At 43.9% G+C, this 19,497-nt stretch overlaps 1 protein-coding gene across 7 annotated transcripts in view; it reads left to right on the top strand.

Annotated features, from left to right (window-relative positions):
• Positions 1 to 19,497, top strand: part of SHROOM3 (shroom family member 3) — a 432,673-nt gene that overhangs the window by 185,287 nt on the left and 227,889 nt on the right. For 2 of the 7 annotated variants that reach the window (XM_040418015.1, XM_040418013.1), the window contains exon 1: positions 15,513 to 15,696. The exons of the other annotated variants lie outside the window; for them this stretch is intronic. The gene's annotated coding sequence lies outside the window, so the exon portion shown is untranslated. Of the gene's footprint in view, positions 1 to 15,512; positions 15,697 to 19,497 lie in introns of those variants that run through there. 7 annotated transcript variants of the gene reach the window in all.

Raw genomic sequence — 19,497 nt, forward strand, 5'->3', positions numbered from 1 at the left:
ACATGTGGAGTCACTGTGGGTAGAAATACATGGAGGCAAAAACAATAATAAATTACTAATAGGAGTTTGTTATAAACCACCTAATATACCAGAGTCCACAGAAAATCTACAACTGCGAGATAGACGAGGCGGCAAATAATAATGAGGTCGTTATTATCGGGGACTTCAACTACCCAGATATAGACTGACTGGAGAGAGGTTTAACACTGACAAATGTAAGGTTATGCACATGGGAAGGAATAATTCAAGTCACCCGTACATACTAAATGGTAAAACACTGGGTAACACTGACATGGAAAAGGACCTAGGAATTTTAGTGAACAGCAAACTAAGCTGTAAAAACCGTCACTGGGCTCGGCACATGCCCAGTGAAACATTTGAGGCTGATGCCCTCAGTTCCGAACACTGCCTGCGCCTCCACTCTTCCGGTTCAACTGAAGGAATCAGCCTCCAATGTTTTACTGGGCATACGCCTAGCCCAGTGACGATTACATCCTCTGCTGGAAAATCGCGTCGAGATTTGTCAGTTACACTGAAGGCAAGGGTGGGCGGGGTTCTCTGCTGTTAGTGATAAAGGGGGGGGGGGACAACGGCACTGCTGGGGGCATAGAGTATGAGCCGAGAAGAGGCGTGCTTAGGCTCTGCTGGAGGGCTGGCCTGGGCACTCAATGGAGGTTTTCCAGGGCGTCTTTGAACCAAAATAACCCCCCTTTGGACACCTTACTGGCTCATTTGCATAAGGAATAAAGTGGATTTTTTCTAGATAGAAACCAAGCAGCAAGGAAAGAAAAGCACATCTGGAAAGGAGGTAGTAAGTGCTGCAAGACAATAGTTTTAGTTTAATGGTGATGATTCTGGTGACAGATTCCCTTTAAGAACTCTATACTGACAGGGAGTGTTCCACAGGATTGGCCAGTAAGAGCCCGGAAACTATAGGCCAGTAAGTTTAACATCCGTCGTGTGTAAACTGTTTGAAGGTTTTCTAAGAGATGCTATCTTGGAGTGCCTCGAAGAAAATAAGCAAATAACGCCATATCCGCATGGCTTCATGAGGGATCGGTCATGTCAAACTAATTTAATCAGTTTCTATGAGGAGGTAAGTTCTAGACTTGACAGCGGCGAATCAATGGATGTCGTATATCTGGACTTCTCCAAAGCATTTGACACTGTACCGCATGAAAGGTTAGTATATAAAATGAGAATGCTCGGACTGGGAGAAAACGTCTGTATGTGGGTAAGTAACTGGCTGAGGGATAGAAAACAGAGGGTGGTTATTAACTATACACACTCAGATTGGGTCACTGTCACTAGTGGAGTACCTCAGGGGTCAGTATTGGGCCCTATCCTCTTCAATATATTTATTAATGATCTCAAAGAAGGCTTGCATAGTAAAATATCAATTTTCGCAGATGACACTAAACTGTGTAAAGTAATTAACACTGAAGAGGACAATATACTACTACAGAGGGATCTGTATAGATTGGAGGCTTGGGCAGATAAGTGGCAGATGAGGTTTAACACTGACAAATGTAAGGTTAGGGAAGGAATAATTCAAGTCACCCGTACATACTAAATGGTAAAACACTCGGTAACACTGACATGGAAAAGGACCTAGGAATTTTAGTGAACAGCAAACTAAGCTGTAAAAACCAGTGTAATGGGTCGCATCAAAGGGGGCATAGATGCCCGTGATGAGAACATAGTCCTACCACTTTACAAATCGCTAGTCAGACCACACATGGAGTACTGTGTACAGTTCTGGGCTCCTGTGAACAAGGCAGACATAGCAGAGCTGGAGAGGGTCCAGAGGAGGGCAACTAAAGTAATAACTGGAATGAGGGAACTACAGTACCCTGAAAGATTATCAACATTACGGTTATTCACTTTAGAAAAAAGACGACTGAGGGGAGATCTACTGTAATTACTATGTATAAATATATCAGGGGACAGTACAGAGATCTATCCCATCATCTATTTATCCCCAGGACTATGACTGTGACGAGGGGACATCCTCTGCGTCTGGAGGAAAGAAGGTTTGTACACAAACATAGAAAAGGATTCTTTACGGTAAGAGCAGTGAGACTATGGAACTCTCTGCCTGAGGAGGTGGTGATGGCGAGTTCACTAAAAGAGTTCAAGAGGGGCCTGGATGTATTTCTGGAGTGTAATAAAATTACAGGCTATAGCTACTAGAGAGTTATCTGATTGCCTGAATGGAGTGGGGAAATAATATTTTTCCCCTTAAGTGGGGGAAATTGGCTTCTACCTCACAGGTTTTTTTTTTCCGCCTTCCCCTGGATCAACTTGCAGAATAACAGGCCAAAGTACATGGACAAATGTCTTTTTTCAGCCTTATATACTATGTTACTATGTTACTATCATGAGAAGATACATTGTTGAAAGATGAGGCATGCTGCGTCTGATTAGGATATCTACTCTTGATCTAGCGTTGTAATCACAGGTTAGAAAATGGAGAAAGTGATCTGACTGGTTACTCTGAGGCTCAAAGTAGCAGAGAGCTGAGAGAGCACATTAGTGGGAAGTGTTGTCATGAGGACATAACACTAGTAGCTCTACTCAAAAGTGAACATAGAATTGACAATAAGAACTGTAACATTTAAATCATAGCTCTAGTTGTGGTAGTAATATTTTTGTATCTTTTAGGTTAGTTTCACAGTAGCGCTGTTTCGGCAGGCTGTTCTGATAGAGGAACAGCCCGCCGGAGTTTATTATATCTATCATTGCCGGAGCCGGTTGACTATAATAGGACCCAGCAGGGATCTGGCCAAATCTTGGTACTAATGCCGGAAACCGGCCAGATCCCTGCCGGGTTCCATTATAATCACTGGGGCTTGGTGGTGCCCCAGCAGTTTCTGGCTATGCTAGATGCAATTGACTACACCAGGCTGTTCCTCTATCAGAACAGCCTGCCGGAAGAGTTTAGTGTGAAACTAGCTTTAAACCAATCCTAACCATGCATATCAAAGTTACTGATTTGGCCATGTTCACATGATTATCCAAGGAAATATGTTTAAAACTGATAAAATGTACATCTACCCAGTGAAAATAATTATTTGCATAAAACCTTATTTTGTATATGTCTCTTTATATATTTAAAATGAAGAGACATTAAAAAATACAGAGATACCATAAAATTTATAGAGGGCTTAGTAATAAAGTAAAGTATTTTCGTAATAATTGTGGGAGTGGTATGATAATGACAGATAATTCCTCATTAAAATTTGCTGTGTCCTCCCTTTCCTTGTCCATGGGAAACAGGCAAAATGTAAGATACAGTGGGGAAAATAAATACTGTATATGATACACTGGCAATTTTTCAGGTTTTCCCATCTACAAAGAATGGAGAGGTCTGTCATTTGTATCGTAGGTACACTTCAACTGTGAGATACAGAATCTAAAAAAATCCATAAAATCACATAAATAATTTGCATTTTATTGCAAGTTTTTGGTACAATAGAAAAATAGAACTTAATATTTGGTACAGAAACCTTTGTTTGCAATTACAGAGGTCAGACGTTTCCTATAGTTCTTGAAAAGGTTTGCACACTGGGCAGCAGGGATTTTGGCCCACTCCTCCATACAGATCTTCTCCAGATCTTTCAGGTTTCGGGATTGTCGCTGGGCTACATTGATTTTCAGCTTCCTCAAAAGATTTTCGACTGGGTTCAGGTCTGGGGACTGGCTAGGCCACTCCAGGACCTTGAAATGCTTCTTACTGAGCCATTTCTTAGTTGCCCTGGCTGTGAGTTTCGGGTCATTGTCATGCTGGAAGACCCAGCCATGACCCATCTTCAGTGCTTTTACTGAGAGAAGGAGTTTGTTGGCCAAAATCTCGCGATACATGGTCCCATCCATCCTCCCTTCAATACGGTGCAGTCGTCCTGTCCCCTTTACAGAAAAGCCCCCCCCCCCCCCCAAAGTATGATGTTTCCACCCCCATGCTTCACGGTTAGGACAGTGTTCTTGGGGTTGTGTTGTACTCATCCTTCTTCCTCCAAACACGGTGAGTGGAGTTGATACCAAAAAGTTCTATTTTGGTCTCATCTGACCATATGACCATGCCTGTTATGGATCACCCAGATGGTTATTGGCAAACTTCAAATGGGCCTGGACATGTGCCTGCATGTGCGTGCCCTTCAGGATTTTAATCCTTGACGGCATAGTGTGTTACTAATGGTAATAAAACTGTGGTCCCATCTCTCTTCAGGTCATTGACTGGTCCTCCCGTATAGTTCTGGGTTAATTCTTGACCTTTCTCAGAATCATCCTTACCGCACGAGGCGAGATCTTTCATGGAGCCCCAGACTGAGGAAGATTGACAGTCATCTTGTATTTCTTCCACTTTCTAATAATTGCGCCAACAGTGGTTGCCTTCTTACCAGGCTGCTTGCCTATTGTCCTGTAGCCCATCCCAGCCTTGTGCAGGTCTACAATTTTGTGCCTGGTGTCCTTAGACAGCTCTTTGGTCTTGGCCATGGTGGAGAGGCTAGAGTGTGATTGATTGAGTGTGTAGACAGGTGTCCTTTATACAGGTAACAAGTTCAAACAGGTGCAAATAATACAGGTAATGAGTGCAGAGTAGAAGGGCTTCTTAAAGAAAAAAAACTAACAGGTCTGCGAGAGCTAGAATTATTGCTGGTTGGTAGGTGATCAAATACTTATTTCATGCAATAACATGGAAATTAATTATTTAGAAATCATATAATGTGATTTTCTGGATTTTTTTTTTTTTAGATTCTGTCTCTCACAGTTAAAGTGTACCTACTATAAAAATTACAGACCTCTCCATTCTTTGAAGGTGGGAAAACTCGCCAGTGTATCAAATACTTATTTTCCCCACTGTAGGCCTCCTTAACACAATGCCAAGAGGATGGAGCCTGTACCACACCTCATATGACCCCATGTGTTGCTGTACATCATGTGTAGCTCTGAAGATACTCTCTACTAGAAGCAAGGCAAAGCTAACATATAGCTGCTCATTTCACTTGTCAGTGCTGAATTTAATGAATCTATATATATATATAAAGAAGGACATATATATGTGTGTATGTTCAGCGATCACTCAAAAACGCAACCATCAGTTTCTACGATACTTGGTATACACATCCCTTGCTACCTGGAAAGAAATCTTGTGGGGGTCACAGCTCTCTAGGATGTACCATTCCTGAGATATTCCCAAAAAATTATCTGCATTAGCGAATACAAGCCTGCAAGTCTTTTTTTTCATATCCCAACTGCCATACACACGGTCACATGTCCCTTATCAGCCAATAGAAGCTCGCAGGCCCTTAGTCTACACATACACACAGTTTTACTCCAGTTTTCCATAACAACCCAGCAATCTTTCTTCACTGCTGTTGGTCAGCTTTAGGGCTCATTCAGACGGCCGTATGCTGTCCGCAAAAATACTGAATGCTATCCGTTTTTTTGCGGATCCGCAAAAAAACGGATCTGCAAAAAAACGGATAGCATTCAGTATTTTTGCGGACCCATAGACTTCAATGGGGCCATGTCCTGATTTTCACGGACAAGTATAGGACATGTTTCATTTTTTTTGCGGATCCGCAAAAAAACGGATAGCATTCAGTATTTTTGCGGACAGCATACGGCCATCTGAATGAGCCCTTAGGTTAAGGTTACACAACGACATGTGTCGTGCGACAATAAGTTGCACGACACATAGGGCACAACTACACTGCTACATGTGTCGCGAGACATTGATGTCGCACCAATGTCACACGACAATTTTTATAATGATAGTCTATGGTGTTACACTGCAACATGTGACATGCTGCGACTGCGATGCGACAGTCGCAGAAAAATCCATTTTTTGCGACTGTTGTGTCGCAGTCGCAGCATGTCACATGTCGCAGTGTAACACCATAGCCTATCATTATAAAAATTGTCGCATGACATTGATGCGACATCAATGTGGCGCGACACATGTAGCAGTGTAGTTCTAGCATTAAAGGGGCAGGGCGCTCTGGAGGTCACTGTTAAAGGGGTGGGCACTGTGGAGATCACTGTTAAAGAGGCGTTCACTGTGGATGTTACTGTTAAGGGGGCAGGTCGCTGTGGAGGTCACTGTTAAAGGGGCCGACACTGTGGAGCTCACTGTTAAGGGAGCAGGGGCCACTATTAAAGGGGCAACTGCTGTGGAGGTCACTGTTAAGGCAGCAGGGCACTGTGAGGTCACTGTTAAGGCAGCGGAGTACTGTGGAGGTCACTGTTAAGGGGGCAGGCCCCTGAGGAGGTCACTGTCAAGGGAGTGGGGTGCTGTGAAACTCACTGTTAAATAGGACCTTTCATCGGTCCAAACATTGTAAGATAATTATCAGGCTACATAGAGCGGCGCCCGTTGTGTCCTCCGGTATCTTCACTGAATTGGTTCTACTAGGCGGAGTCTGCCCTGTTTCACCCTGGGCGTTCCTTCTCCCAGGCTGTAGCGCTGTCCAATCGGAGTGCAGAGCTCACAGCCTGGGAGAAAAAAAAACTCCCAGGCTGTGAACTCTGCGCTGCAATTGGACAGCGCTACAGCCTGGGAGAAGGAACGCCCAGGGTGAAACAGGGCAGACTCTGCCTAGTTGAACCAATTCAGTGAAGATACCGGAGGGCACAGCGGGCGAACGGAGCGGTGCCCAGGGATAATAGTAAGTGCAGTGAGATCCCTGGGCGCCGCTCTATGTAGCCTGATAATTATCTTACAATGTTTGGACCGATGAAAGGTCCTCTTTAAAGGGCTGCTGTGAAGGTCAAAGTTAAAGGGGATGGGCTGCTGTGGAGGTCCCATTTTTAAAGTGGCGGGGCACTGTGGGGTGGGGTCAGTGTTAAGGGGTGGGGGACTGTGAAGTTCACTGTTAAAGGGGCGGGTGCTGTAGAAGTCACTGTTATGGGGGATACTGTCGATATCTTTTAACGACACACACAAACATTAAATGAAATAGATTAAATATTCCTGTGCGAAGCCGGGTTCTTCTGCTAGTATACATACATACATACCCATACAAAGAAAAGAACATTGCAAGAAACACACCTTCTGCTTCTACTGTGGCAGTCAGGAACATCAGTTACAATTTTGTCCTGCTAGGTCGAAGTTGGAAAACTTCAGTGTCTGAGTGATGATTGGGAAGGTAACTCACAAGACGCACAGGTATTTCCCAAAAGAGTTTTACTGCCTGTTAATCTGTCTTCTCAAGGATGCCTGTTTTTGGTTTGGATTTTGTGGATTCTGGGGCTGCAGCTAGTTTTGTTTGATTTTGTGTCAACCTTAAAGAGGACCTTTCACTACTCTACAAACTAAAAACCATCTATATCAGTGGGCAGAGCGGCGCCCAGGGGTCCCCCTGCACTTACTAGTATGCCTGGGCGCCGCTCCGTTCGCCCGGTATAGGCTCCGGTGTCTGCGCTCCCTCTGTTGTACTGGAGTGATTTCTTGTATGAGGCATGTCCCTTGCTGCAGCGCTGGCCAATCGCAGCGCACAGCTCATAGCCAGGCTATGAGCTGTGCGCTGCGATTGGCCAGCGCTGCAGCAAGGGACACGCCTCATACAAAAAAATCAGTCAGAGGGAGCGCAGACACCGGAGCCTATACCGGGCGAACGGAGCGGCGCCCAGGCATACTAGTAAGTGCAGGGAGACCCCTGGGCGCCGCTCTGCCCACTGATATAGTTAGTTTTTAGTTTGCAGAGTAGTCCTCTTTAAGATTTAAAGGTCCTCTTTAAGATTCAAATTACTTAGATTACCTGAACCCATTCCAGTCTCCGGGGTAGATACTACTCCCCTCGCGGGTGGGTTTATTAAGTATAAGACTCCTGTTTCGGTAATGACTTGTATTGAGCAAATTAAGCATCCAAAGTGGAATTCAATCTGAAGTTTAGGAAAAATTATATTCGCAAACAAATTTGAATTTCCTTGCGCTTCGTGGTAATAAATCGATTTTATTCTAAAATGGTGGCTACATGTGCTACAAAGTGAAAGTAAGAAACCCAGGAATGCAAGATTACCCATAATGCCATGCAGACAATTAGAAGCTAGCCAACCTCTGTGAAGTCACAGCCCTATGTGACACAGCCCTCATCCTGTGTGGTGTCATTTCACTGTGAGCTGAGCATAGGGAGAGACATGATAAGCGCAGTGACAGTGAAGGGACAGTATAGGGAGATTGTATGGAGAGTTTCTACACACTGTAGAGTGAGCATAGGGTGATTGTAGGGACAGCGCAGGTTCTGTAATCTGAAACTAAAGGGATCCATAGGAGACAGCCCACTTTGCATTAATCCATGTATAGGGCACAGAGCTATCTAATTTTAAATTGTACCACTTGTTTAATAGATAAGCAATTCCATTAGGTCTTCATTCTCAAACTGGGGTGAAAAAGCTTTCTCATTTAACTGTTATTGGGGTGTCCAGCTTGTTAAATAGATAAGCAATTCTATTACGCCTTGATTGCCAAATTGGGGTGAATAAGTTGTCTAATACTACTGTTATTGGGGTGCCCACCTTGTTTAATAGATAAGCAGTTCCATTAGACCTTGAATCTTAAATTCGGGTGAATAAGCGGTGCAAGTTAACTGTTATTGGGGTGGCCACCTTGTTAAATAGATAAGCAATTCTATTACGCCTTGACTCTTAAATTGCGGTGAATAAGATTTAAAATTTTACTTTTATTGGGGCATCCACCTTTATTAATAGATAAGCAATTCTATTAGGCCTTCATTCTGTAATTGAGGTGAATAAGCTGTCTATTTCTACTGTTATTGGGGTGTCCACCTTGTTTAATAGATAAGTAAATCAATTATGACTTGATTCTCAAATTGGGTGAATAAGCTGTCTAGTTCTACTGTTAATGGGGTACACACTGTTTACACACTGTAGAGTGAGAATAGGGAGACTGTAGGGACAATGCAGGCTCTGTAATCTTAAACTGAAGGGATCCATAGAAGACAGTCCACTTAGCATCAATCCCTGTGTAGGGCACAGAGGTATCTAATTTGAAAGCGCCACCTTGTTTAATAGATAAGCAATTCCATTAGGTCTTTATTGTCAAACTGGGGTGAAAAAGCTTTTTCATTTAACGGTTATTGGGATGTTCAGCTTGTTAAATAGATAAGTAATTCTATGATGCCTTGATTCCCAAATTGGGGTGAATAAGTTGTCTAATGCTACTGTTATTGCGGTGCCCACCTTGTTTACTGTGTAAGCAATTCTATTAGGCTCTGATTCTCAACCTGGGGTGAATAAGCTGTCTAATTTTACTGTTATTGGGGTGTCCACCTTGTTTAATAGATAAGCAATTCTATTTGGCCTTGAATCTCAAATTGGAGTGAGTAAGCTTTCTAATTTTACCGTTATAGTGGGGTGTGCACCTTGTTTAATAGATAAACAATTCTATTAGGCCCTGATTCACCTGTCTTATTCTTGTTTATGGCGTGTCCACATTGATATTTAACCATTTCTTTTAGCCAAGGACTCACTTTAATTTAGTGATACTGAGTGATCTTACTTAGCACCCTCTGTGCAGTGCAAATAAATTGATTATTCGCACAGCAGAATTGCCTACAAGTTGATTGCTGTATTTTGTTTGAAAAAATTATTGTCACGAGGGTGTCAAGAACCACGCCTGACTCCGTTATACCCGGGGTCAGGAAGTCGCAGCGGTTGGCTGCGCTCTCTATGTAAGATAGGGCTGTTTCCTTATGGTAGTTTTCTGGGTTTGCTTTGCAAACCCTTTTGGCTCACTCAGGGATTCGTAGCTCCTTCTCCTCAGCTGTTCCTTGTCCCGCACTCCCAACCTCCTTATATTCCCCTCTCACACTTCTATGGTTGCCAGATATAGAGCTTCCTGCCTGGACATCTATTCTGACCCTCTGGAGCTGTGTTGCTGCGTTCTCTGGTTGTTGGTCCAGAACGCTACTCTCCGGATCCCTGTTGGACCTTTGTGGTCTGCTGTGGTCGCCCACCTGGGTGTATGTGTTTGTCTATATTGTCTGTCTTCTCCCTGGTGTTTCCCTCTTAGTGTCAGTGGTGCGGACTAGCGATCCCACCGGCCCGTTCACTATCTAGGGCTCATTTTAGGGAAAGCCAGGGTTTAGGCACGTGATCGCCGCACGGGTGAGGAACCCGTCTAGGGACGTCAGGGCAGTCAGGTGCCAGCCGCAAGGTGAGTCAGGGGTCACCACCTTTCCCTCTCCTTTGGGCAGGGCTTTCCCTTTTCCCTCCCTGTGCGTGACGCCGGTCATTACAATTATTTTATCTGAAAAGTCATGGATCTGCAAAAACGCTTCCGTTACAATAATACAACTGCATGCATCCGCCATGAAAGGATCCGGTTGTATTATGTCTTATATAGCCATGATGGATCCGTCATGAACACCATTGAAAGTCAATGGGGGACGGATCAGTTTTCAATTGTGTCAGAGAAAACGGATCCGTCCTGACACACAATGTAAATCAATGGGGATGTCTTGCTCCGCACCACATCACGGACAGAAAAACGCTGCTTGAGTTATTCTGTCTTCTATGGGAGCGCAACCGAATGGAAAGGAATGCATTCTTGTGCACTCAGTTTCATTCAGCTTTGTCCCCATTGACAATGAATAGGGACAAAACTGAAGCGATTTCATCCGAATTGAAAACGGAAGTGTGAAAGTAGCCCACTCCTGTTTTTGGCTTACAATTGCTGATCAAATACTGATGCAAAACACTGACAAAATGCTGACCGTCTGAAAGAGGCTTTATGATTGCTCAAAATACAAGATTGTTTGTTTTTTGTTTTATGTACTTCTTACGGATCAGAAGAACTAAAACATAAACAGTGATGTTAACACAGTCTAACTGCTGCTGCTGCCATCCTCCCCACTCTGTCATGGGGCCACTAATTGAATCTTGGGGCATTGTATGGTTAAGCCTACAGCAATAAATTAGACTTGACGCTTTTATTGATCTGTAATACTGGCGCACAGTAATTTAACAGCAAACGTGTAACGTAATGCACGTAATGCACGTAATACCCTCTCCCTACACTGTCTCTGCAGTTTCAGTTCCAAGCCTTCATAATGAGATTGGGCCCCAAGTGTGATGTATATGATTAGGCAGAGTAGCCTGGGTATACCAGATTTATCGAAATTTGTGACAAAGTAATTCGGAACAAATCAAATTTCTTGATTGTGCTATTGAACTTGTACTTTGGGCTGTGTAATGCCCCAGCTGTTTTCCAAAACCTCATTAATGATGGGTCTGTTTGTAGTTGTCTATCTCGACGTTATTTAAATTTTTTCTTTCCTGGGTTACATATTACCTCAAAAATTCTATATGGACCCCACTAAAGTGTAAGCCATAGTTGATTGTGCTAGACCCACTTCCCTCAAAGCCCTTCAGATATTTCTTGGCTTTGAAAATTAGTATAGAAAATGTATTAGGAATTTCTCAGTCAATGCTAAACTGCTTACTTAAATAACCAGGAAAGGGGCAGATCTTCTTGGTCTCCTGGTGCACTGAGGCCCTGAAAGAGAGTTTCATTAGTGCACTGATTCAACCTGATGTTACCAAACAGCTCATTATTGAGGTGGATGCTTCAGAGTTAGGAGTGGATGCTGTATTGTCTCAGGGGTCATCATCCTTAACAAATCTGCAACCATATGCTTTCTCTTTAAGAAAATGTTCCTCTACTGAGAGGAGTTATGATGTTGGTAACTGGGAATTACTAGCTATTAAACATCTGGTTTCTAGATCCTATTGGTGGCCTACTTGGTCACGAGATGTGACTTCCTTTGTCTCTGCCTGTGAGGTCTACGCGAGGGCCATGGTACCCAACAGACATCCTGTGAGCTTACTTTGTCCCTTGCCCATTCCACAGAGACCTTGGACTCACATCTCTATGGATTTTATAACAGATCTTCCCTCCTCCTAGGTGTTATCTGGTTCCATTAAAGAAGCTCCCTGATGCTAAGAAATTAACAATTTTTTTTTGTTGATAATATTCTTAAACCTCATGGGATTCCTGAGTCCATTGTCTCTGATACGGGGTACAGTTTGTCTCTAAATTATGGAGAGAATTTAGCAAAAGGTTGGGAATCAAACTCTCCTTCTCTTCGGCGTTCCATCCTGAGACAAATGATCAAACTGAAAGGGTCAACCAGGTTTTGGAACAGTTCTTGAGATTCTTTGTATCTGATTGTCAAAATAAATGGAAAAGGTTTCTATCTGTAGTTGAGTTTGCTATCAACAACTCTCACCTTATTATTGTAATTATGGGTTTAATCTGTGTTTCTATGTTCAGTTCTGTAAGTCCTGCGGTGGATGACATTATGAATGATCTGTGCACAGTTTGGGCCCAGGCTTGCAAAAGCCTGGAAAAAGTTCAAAGCATCCAGTATAAACAAGCCAATAAGAAGCATTACTTGGGTCTGTATTTTGTTTTGGGAGAACTTCTATGACATTCTACTAAGAATTTATGCATTAGGGTCCCATCTGGTAAACTTGCTCCTAAGTTTATTGGTCCATATAAGATTACCTCTATAATAAACCTGGTATTTTTCCATCCTGAATTACCATCTTCATTCAGGATACATAATGCTTTCCATAATTCATTGCTTAAGGCCTCATGCACACGACCGTTGTGTGCATCCGCGTCCGTTGTTCCGTTTTCCATTTCTTTTCGCGGACCCATTGACTTTCAATGGGTCCGTGGAAAAATCGGAAAATGCACTGTTTGGCAGCCGCATCCGTGATCCGTGTTTCTTGGCTGTGAAAAAAATAGGACCTGTCCTATTTTTTTCACGGTCAACGGTTCACGGACCCATTCAAGTCAATGGGTCCGTGAAAAATCACGGATGCACACAAGATTGTCATCCGCGTCCGTGATCCGTGATCCGTGTCCGTTTTTTCCTATCATTTCAAAGGCAAACTTGACTTAGATTTTTTTTTTCATTTTTCATGTCCGTGGATCCTCCAAAAATCAAGGAAGACCCATGGAAGAAAAAAAACGGACACGGATCATGGAACAACGGAAACCGTTTTTGCGGACCGCAAAAAAAAACGTCCATGTGCATGAGGCCTAAGAAATACATTCCTCCTGTGGTTACTCCAGCTAAATCTCCTGATCCTGTTGTAATCCAAGGCAAATTATAGTATGAGGTGGACAACATTCTTGACTCTCATATTGTTCAGGCTCCCTTAAGTACCTTATCCTTTGGAAGGGAAATGGTGCTGAGGAAAGAACATGGGTCGCTGCTCAGGATGTTCATGCTCCTCGTTTAATAAGGAAGTTTCATCTCGAGTTCCCATTGAAGCCTGCTCCCTATGTTGAGGGTCCGGTGGCCCCTCTTAAGAGGGGGGGGGGGCAATGTAAGAAATTTACCTGTCCAGGCTCCAGTGGTAAAATCCTCAGCTCCGGCACCAGCACGCCGGGAGAGACACGCTGAGCAACACCCCCAGTGATGCAACCACTTCCTTAGTTTCAGAGCGAAACGCTCTTCTTTCTCTCCACAGCACGCATTCGCTGGGGGAGATGAGCAGTGGGCTTAATGACAGCCTATCTGCTCAATTACATGCTCTGCTGTTATGCTGACCTATGGGAGAGTCGGTTCACTAGCCAATCAGGTTCTGGTCTAGGGACCTGGCTCTGTATTTAAACCCCCTAATGCTTTTGACCATTGCAAATTAGTCTTTTGGGGCTCTTTAGTGTTTACTCCATTCTCCCTTGTCCCTGCATTCCTGTGTTTCTGACTTTGGCTTGTCTTGGACCCTTCTTTGCCTCACATTTTGGTACCTTGTAGCTCGCATTCCTTCTGTTTATTGCCCTTAACAGTTAATATGAGTTCTGATAGAAGCATTTATTTGCCATCATCACTATCCCTCCTAGTTGGCAGCCTTCTTTTGTCCTAAGAGTCAATACCTCTGGTGCTAAGGAAAATATTTCATATAGTCTTCCTGGTGGTAAGTTGTATGAGAACATTCAGCATTTGGAATATCAGAAGGAGGAAATTAAGGTGGAGGAGGGGGGTGGCATGATGACTGAAATGTACAGTAAAGCTGTGTTGATGGTGGAAGCCGTGACACTTGTAGCCATGGTGGTGGTAGGGACACTGGTAGCCGTGGTGGTACTGGTACTTGGGGCCAATATAGAGATGAAAAACATTAGAAAGGTCAAGAAGTCCATGACATCAAAGAGGTGATAACATCAGAGGAGGAGGATTGTGGTGGCAATAAAGGGGGGAGCTGACATATGGCCAAGACATCTAAAAAAAAAATGCCAGGGGCATATCTACTTTTACTGTGGTCAGTTTGGGAGCAGGTGATGCTACTGTTGGAGTCTGGTGAAAAATGTTTCAGACCTAGAGAAAGCTCATGTGGTGACAGCTCTGTTGGGCATCTCCTGTGGGGGAATTCTTCGAAAAATGCTGGCTGACAAAACCATCTCTGTGTGCAAGCTATGCAGGCAGAGAACAAAATATGGATATTTAGGCACCGGTGTAGGAACTGTGGCATTCCTTTATCATATATTTAGACATTACAGGCTCAAATGGGAAAATTGAAATGACCAGCAATGTCAGCAGGGCCATCTGTCTAACCATGTCCAGGAGAGTGTGTGGACTTCAGCTGTTCTTATGTGTTTCTCCTGGACTTGCAGCGACAGAATGGTCTGCCTTTGCACCACATGATTTGCGAGGTTCCAACTTGATGGTATTCCATCTTGCATCTAGTGAACCGCCTGTATGAGCTTTAAAAAGTGGTGAATGATTACATCATGCACCAGACCACCACAGCAGGGAGCATGTGTTATTTTGAGCCCAGGCAGTGGCAAATCATCAGGAAGGCATTTCACAAACTCAGGCCCTTCCAAGAGGTCACCAGATTTGAGAGTAGTGAAAACAGCGGCATCAACAATGCCATCCACCTGATGCAGGTGCAGTATCTTTGAAAGGAGGAAGCTAATTGATGTCTCTGGTCACGTGACTCTCCATCAGCAGCCATCTTATGGAGAGTACCTCTAGGCAGACATGGCTTATGAAATATAGCAAACGGTACATAATATCAACAAAGGCTATATTAGTAGGTGCCATATAGTCATCTTACATACACACTGGTCAACAGTAGTCAGAAAGTGGCCAACCCATTTAATGATAATAAGATGTGTGTGGACAACAAGAGGTTAACACCCTCCGATCGCTTGAGATGGTCAGATGCTTTGGTTATAAGATGAAGATAAGTCCTTCTACATAAACTGATTCATGTGGAAACAGGTTATGCAGAAGATGTCATGTCTGTCCGAAGTTTTTATGGTTTCTTCCCTTTGAAACAGCAGTTGATTTCTGAAATAGAAAATCCTTACTGAAACTGAATTCCTTTTCATTTCTGCTGGAGCACTTCCCCTTACGTCACGGTTTCTTCTCAGCAAGACCTGCCTCGTTGAGGATTGGCTGGCCGCTGAGCAGTAATTTGAACTGCCTTTTGTACTGTGCTGCTACTGATTTCATGCTGAAGGTGTTCTGCTGTTAGACACCTGTACCTGGCGTGTGCTTTGTTGTGCCTCGTCACTAGTAACTGTTTGATTTCTGGTCCAGTGTTTGGTTTCTCATGCTTGCGTGGAGGTTGCCAGTCTACCGTGGTGCTGGAAGTTCATTTTACAGAGGATGGAAGCTCAAAAAGAGCTGGCGACGAGATTCTCTTCCTGAGGTAAAAGCTCTTTAAGTATGATACCTGGAAGACTTTATGAAAAATGCTGTGCTGCTAATCTGCGTCTCTTCTGCCTCACGATGAAGAGTTTTAGATGTTTATCTTCTGTTTTATCTAAATAGAACAATGGATTATCGCTAGTCTACAGATAGACTGATAGAGAGACAGACAGAAATAGATAAATATCATAGATGTAATACGTTATTACTGAGCTGACTGTATTTTTTGCTGTGTCTACACTAAAAAGGATCAGTCACAGGTGGCACAATATCCCCTGTGACTTGGGAGCTGCTGCCATGGATAACGGCCACCTCTGGTAAATAAGACCTCCACACCTTTTTGATGGTACCTTACTGGGCCGACAAACGGTTACTGGTTTTTGCATACTGAAAAGCTCCAGAGCTTCAATTTCTCAGGACCACTCTCCATCATAATAGATGTCATAGTCATACAATAAATAACTAGCTGGGTCGCCAGTATGGCCATACAGCCATCTTTGTTTAATGTGTCAGCTCTGTGATGGATGTTGTAAGGTGTTGTCTTATGATATTCAATATTAAACAATGCTCCTACTAGTTACACATAACTATCAAAGGCATGTTTGTTTTATTAAAGGCTGATTCAGGTGCTCTGGTTTCCAACACATATTTTGCATTTGGCTAGGTGCCGTAGCATTGCTATGTATTGCCTACTTTTCCCTTATCCAAGGAGTGCCTGCTTCACTAATCACCGTTAACCCTGTAATTGCCCTGGATTTGGACCCTCCCTTGTAACTTTTTGATGCGCTTGATCGTATTCTGTTTGTGAATGTGTGTTTCCGTCTTCACATCTTATAAATCACTTTTTACGTATATCGTCTCCTTGTGATTTTCAAAAGTTGGGAGGTATGACAGTGTATTCTCTATACGAATGGCTTGCTTTTTTGAGCAGAGGTGGAGAACTATCCCTATCTGCCAGCATATAATTAGAGTTATCTCAAGCAGCAAGCCCAGTGCAAGTATTTCCTGCAATTGCAGTAATTAATTTAATGAGCAACCTAGTAAATATTTAAAATAGTTAACACGGTATGAATAGATATGGATTTATACAATATATATCTAATATATACATATTGTGGAGATTGGCTGTACAAATGGTAGGCAGTCGGCAGGATTGGATGCAACATAAGGGTTTTATTGGAAAAAACACAACTCAAATTTGGTCCAACAGGATGGCTTGGCTTCAGCCCATCAAAGTTCAGTCACATAAAGCACTTATCTTCAGCCCTCATGTGTCATATAACAGTTCAATTGTTAAACAGGCAAAATACAGGAGTCACCTTTGTGCAGAATCTTGTCTTTTCCTTCTCAGGAACACTGTGGAGAGGAATGCTCCTAAGTCCTCTGCAGACCAACACCAAACACATACTGACAGTGTGTCTTTTAAATTAGCTTCCAGCTGGGTGAGGTGGTAACACAGGAGATGGAGTACGGGAGTGACCTTCCCACCCAAACTCTTCAGTCACTCCTAAATCCTGGACCCAAGTTCCAGCTACCACAAACTCAGCAATCTAACATCACTGGTTGCCATTTACCTCCGGGATTTACATCACTGAGAGCAGCAGCCTCAGTGACACATACTTACCATCAATAACCTCACCCTTTAGATGCTTACATATCCCCCCCCTCTGCCCAAGGCCAGGGGACTGGGCACTTGACCCTGATAGACAGTAAATCCTTGACAAGGCATCAGCATTAACATGAAGCTTCCCTGCCCTGTGCTCTACCACAAAATTAAAGTCCTGCAACTCCAGGAACCACCGTGTCACCCTTGCATTGTTTCCTTTATTTCGGCACATCCATTTTAAAGGGGCATGGTCAGATACCAAGCGGAACTTCCTACCTGCCAAATAGTACCTCAAAGCCACGAGGGCCCACTTTATTGCCAAACACTCCCTCTCCACTATTGAGTAGTTTCTCTCACAGGAGGTGAGTTTTCTACTCAAATATATGATGGGGTGTTCTTCCCCATTTACCTCTTGTGACATTACTGCCCCTAAACCAACCTCTGAGGCATCGGTCTGGACAATAAACTCTTTTGAGAAGTCTGGTGCGATCAGCACAGGCTGACTGCATAGGGCTTTTTTAAGGTCCTGAAACGCCTTTTCTGTCTCTTGAGACCACTGGACCATTACTGACTTTCTCCCTTTCGTGAGGTCTGTTAATGGTGCTGCAATGGAGGCAAAGTTCGGGACAAATCTGCGGTAATAGCCAACAATCCCCAAGAACGCCTTCACCTGTTTTTTTGTCCGAGACTGTGGCCACTTCTGAATTGCCTCCACTTTGTTTACCTGTGGTCTTATTGTGCCCTTACCTACAATATACCCCAGATAGCGAGCCTCCTCTAACCCAATAGCGCACTTCTCCGGGTTAGCAGTAAAGCCAGCTTTCCTGAGGGAATCCAGTACGGCCTGTACCTTACCTAGATGGGATTCCCAGTCCGTGCTAAAGACCACGATATCGTCTAAGTATGCTGCTGCGTACCTTTTATGGGGGCCCAAGACCCTGTCCATCGCTCTCTGGAAAGTGGCGGGTGCCCCTTGTAACCCAAAGGCCATCCTGGTATATTGAAAGAGCCCGTCTGGGGTGGAGAAGGCAGTCTTTTCCTTTGCCTCCTCTGATAGGGGAATCTGCCAGTACCCCTTGGTGAGGTCAAGTGTGGTAATATACCTAGCTGGTCCCAACCTTTCAATTAATTCATCCACCCGGGGCATAGGATAGGAATCGCATTTAGAGACTTCATTTAGACGGCGGAAGTCATTGCAGAACCGCCAGGTCCCATTTGGCTTAGGCACTAATACAATGGGGCTGGACCACCCGCTTTTGGATTCCTCAATAACCTGCAGAGCTAACATACGCTTTACCTCCTCAGAGACCGCTTGTCTCCGAGCCTCAGGGATTCTGTATGGTTTAATGTTTATCGTTACCTCGGGGTCAGTGACTATATCATGCTGAATGACATCTGTAGTGCCTGGCAGGTCCGTAAAAATATCCCTGTTCTGCTGTAGAAACTCCTTGGTTTCTTGTTTTTGGGGTTTGGACAGGGTGTCACCTATTGCAACCTTTTCAATATCTGTGCGACAATCCATTTGGGGTTTTGTGGCCGCTACCAGGGACTCTCTATCCTTCCAAGGTTTTATTAAATTGACGTGATAGAGTTGGATGGGCTTTCTTTTCCCAGGCTGATGTATTTTATAATTGACTTCTCCAACCCTTTTTACTACTTCAAAAGGACCCTGCCACTTGGCCAGAAATTTGCTTTCTACCGTGGGAACCAGCACCAGTACCCTGTCCCCAGGGTTGAACTGCCTAACCCGGGCCGCTCTATTGTACACCCTGCTCTGGGACTCTTGGGCCTTCTGCATGTGTTCCCTCACGATGGGCATAATACTGCTGATGCGATCTTGCATTTGGGCCACGTGTTCTATCACACTTCTGTAAGGGGTAGCCTCACTCTCCCAAGTCTCCTTGGCAATATCCAGCAATCCCCTGGGATGTCTCCCATATAATAACTCAAATGGAGAGAAGCCAGTGGAGGACTGGGGGACCTCTCGGATGGAGAACATGAGATATGGCAACAGACAATCCCAGTCCCTCCCATCCTTTTCTACCACCCTTCTCAACATCCCCTTTAAGGTTTTATTGAACCTCTCTACGAGGCCATCTGTTTGGGGATGATATACAGAGGTTCTTAGCTGCTTAATTTTCAGCAGTTTGCAAAGCTCTTTCATAACTTTGGACATGAAAGGTGTACCCTGGTCAG

This window comes from Bufo bufo, chromosome 2, assembly GCF_905171765.1.
Source record: "Bufo bufo chromosome 2, aBufBuf1.1, whole genome shotgun sequence".
Lineage (NCBI taxonomy): Eukaryota > Metazoa > Chordata > Amphibia > Anura > Bufonidae > Bufo > Bufo bufo.